Below are 3,544 nucleotides of genomic sequence, written 5' to 3' on the forward strand. Positions count from 1 at the left end.
CTGCTCAAGGATCATGTCAGACTTCACTGAGGGAGCTTGACATAATAAAGGCAGTCTTCTTATCTGTGTAGCAAATAGATTCTCTTGCATGCAGATGAACCATAAACTCTTCCAAAATACGTAAGAACTAATGTCTGATGCCTCACGGCATTGCAAGATGTAAAGGAAATCCAGAATGGATGGAAGTGTTACAATTTTACTATAAGAAACAGGGCACATGGACTGCTAGGGAGAGACTTTGGAGGAATTAGGAGCACAGCATACCCTTTTAGATCTGTGTGACACATATATACAGCACATGTTTATGTATGAAACACATACATAACTATATAAACCCAAAAATTACACACTAAAACATTCCTTTTCTGTTTTTTCCTTCCTCCTTCATGTTAAAACATAATGCACAAAGAAATAATTTTCATTTACAGAAGTGCCATACATAAAAAATAATTAAAACATTAAATTTTTCCAAATAGATGTGATGCAATAAATTAAACTCAGCATTTACTGAAAGGAAAAAAAAATCCCTCAGCCTAAACTTACTGATATGAGGAAGACCAGCTTCCAGGTCTTCTAACTGATATTTGTGGTATCATCATACTTTTGTCCACTTCGTTGTTATCCTCTCCCCAGCAGCCTACATTAACTAGTCCACACCACAGGAAACATCACTGTCGGTGTGGCCCAGCCCACTGCGGGGCTGGGGCAGCGAGATGCCAATCAATCCCAGCCCATCCCCTGGATCGAGTCCCGGTTCGGGAAAATTCCCGGTTACTCCATTGTTCACTGGTACTCTGTTGTAACTCCCGCCTCTCGGTTTACCCCAGTGGTTCATGTTAAATTGTATCCTCCCCCTGGCTTGTAACTCATTGGTTGTTTTCCCCTTTCCCCGCGGTTTTCAAACTCCCTATAAAACTGAGGACGAGCCTCGGGGAGGGTTCCCATCACTTCCCATCGCATTCCAACCCTTCCGAGCTTGTTCGGGTTGCGAAACTTCTAACAATAAACCTGTTAGGAGGCAGACCTGAACAGCCTCTCTCTTCCTTTGTCTCCGAGCTAACGTGAGCCGATCCCATCGTTTCCTGCTGTGTTCCCTCTACACAGAAGCCAGCTAGCCAGCTCAGCCAGCAGCACCTTTCCTGATGCCGAAGTCGCTTCAGCAACGCGTGGAGGTAGAGCAGTTGGACTCTCTGTGACCTGGGGCACACCAGAGCTCGTGCCTCGAGCACCAAGAACTGCGTTACATCACCTCCAGCCATGCTCACGGGTGCTGATTTTATTTCTCTCAGTAATTTCTTTAATGTTGTATGTGCATACAATACCCAGTAGTTCAGCTCAGATTTACACAACAACTCTGCTATTTCTTACATGCAAGTGCATTTCTCTAAATTGGATTTCTGAATATAATGCAAGAACATTTTGCTTACAAAAAAACTTTGTTTATTAGCAACATAAAATTGTCAGTTGTTTATGCCCCACTTGTAAATACTGGGCCACATTAACATAAACTTGCCAAATGGAGGGTGGGGGGAGAGTGGGCTATTTTCCCTGCCTTCCTTCAGCAAAAAGAATAAATAAAATCAAGCATGGTGGGAAGAGTTACTATTCATTCTTGTAATTCATCCCTGGCTACGAAGAGGAGACACATGGCCTGGAGGACATGAGCGTGCCCAGCCATGGCCAGATCCCCTTATTTACTGCCCTGAGCCCCAGCCGTGTTTGCCAGCTTGACTTCACAGGAGAATGTGTTGGCTCATCTTGTGAAAATATATTGTTAGACTATATATTTTAAATGCTGCCTACCCTCCTTGTAAGATTCAAGACCTAATCAATCCTTTATGTTATAACCAGGTGTAAGTCATAAAGGGGTTGTTATTACAAAATTTTATGGAGTGAGGCGCTTAGGTACTCATGCAGCAGGGAGGTTATAACATCCACTGCACCCTCGTGTTTTCAGGTACTGGTGTCAAGATTTCTACCTACTGTTCAATTTTAAATATCTTCCATTACTCTGAACTCACTGGTTTCAAATTTTAGGGTTGCCTCTGCTGCTGCTATATAAGAGCAAAATTCTTCAGCCACAGAGAGAGACAAATAAGACTCTCCAGGATGTTTCAGCTTGGAGGCCAAAGTTCGCTGTCGGCATGTCACAGCACTAAATTTGAGTTTGCACCTCTGGGTTTAAAACGCAAACAGATTCCCTCATAACTGGATTTTATATGCATGTTGTGCATCTGCCTATGGTGTTTGAGATGTCCTCTCACAAATTTCCTGTAACAGTCTGTGCTCCCCTCTCCAGATTCCAGCAGGCCCTTAAGTACCTTAAGTCCCGCACACCAAGCCCCACCTTTGGTGGTGTCTCACTCTGCTATTTTTTCCTAGGTGATTCTGCCTCCTCTGTAATTTGTCAGAGTAGTTGTAACTCAAAGGATCCAGTTCCCACCCACACAAATTGAAAAAAAAATTAGGGCGAGACAAGATACCAGGTATCCACAGTGCTATTACTATTATCTTGATAAAATAGCAGGGACACACATTCTGCCTGTCACAATTAAGGTGATAAATGCCTGTTTCTTTGAGGCTTGTTTGGAAGTCAATTATGCAGATTATTTCTAGAATACAGACAGATGGTGTTTTCCCCCATATGAGACAATCAAGTTGAACTTTGATATGTGCATAAAAATACTGTAATTTGTCAAGCTCCAATGGGGCCATTTTATCACAGATAACCAAAAGACTATATGGATTTTTGTATTTGCCTCTTTTCGATTAACACAGCCTATGTTTTTTTTAATTCCAATTTTTTTTTTTAATGGAAGCTTTGCTATGTTTTATCTTGAAGCCAAATATTGATCTTTCAGTTTAGTCTTCAGGTTTTGATTAACGCAGAAGGTTGCCAAGTGAACGGCTTTTTGTTTGTTTTTTGTTAATTCTTTTTTTATTATTCACTTGCCACAGTAAATCTTGCTTTTATTGTCCAACCACTGAAAAGAAAAAATGGATTGATTTGAGCCCCTAAATAATTTACAATGCAGAGCTTTTTGAAAAGACTGATGCAATGTTGACCTTCATTTTTGCCCCTTCTCTTGTTGACAATAGAAAGCTTTTGATTGACTTGAAAGGAAGAAAGACAGAAGATTGATTTTGACATGTTAATCATGGTTTAATTCGACTAAAGCTTTAGAAAATGAGTGTTTAGGAAGACGTTTTTAACAAAAGAAAAATAAGCTGTTGTAAGTGTGAGAATTATTATAAATATTTTGCTCGTCATTTTCATTCTCTATCAGGCTAAATTTCATGCTCCTATTTAAAAACTGAGTTATATTTATTTTTTATTAACAAATGTCCTGACGGCCTGTATTCCTCTTCATCAACTACATAATAGGTTTGCTAAGCAATAAAAACAAATAGAAAAGCTCTGACTGAATGTAAGAAAGGATGGTCTGAAACAGACTGGGAGACAAAGATCTTGTTTCTTGTAGAGACTTCTTATATCACTGTGGGCAAATAACTTGGGCTCCCAGGGAAACACAGCAAAGGCAAA

This window comes from Corvus brachyrhynchos, unplaced genomic scaffold, assembly GCF_000691975.1.
Source record: "Corvus brachyrhynchos isolate BGI_N302 unplaced genomic scaffold, ASM69197v1 scaffold398, whole genome shotgun sequence".
Taxonomy (NCBI): domain Eukaryota; kingdom Metazoa; phylum Chordata; class Aves; order Passeriformes; family Corvidae; genus Corvus; species Corvus brachyrhynchos.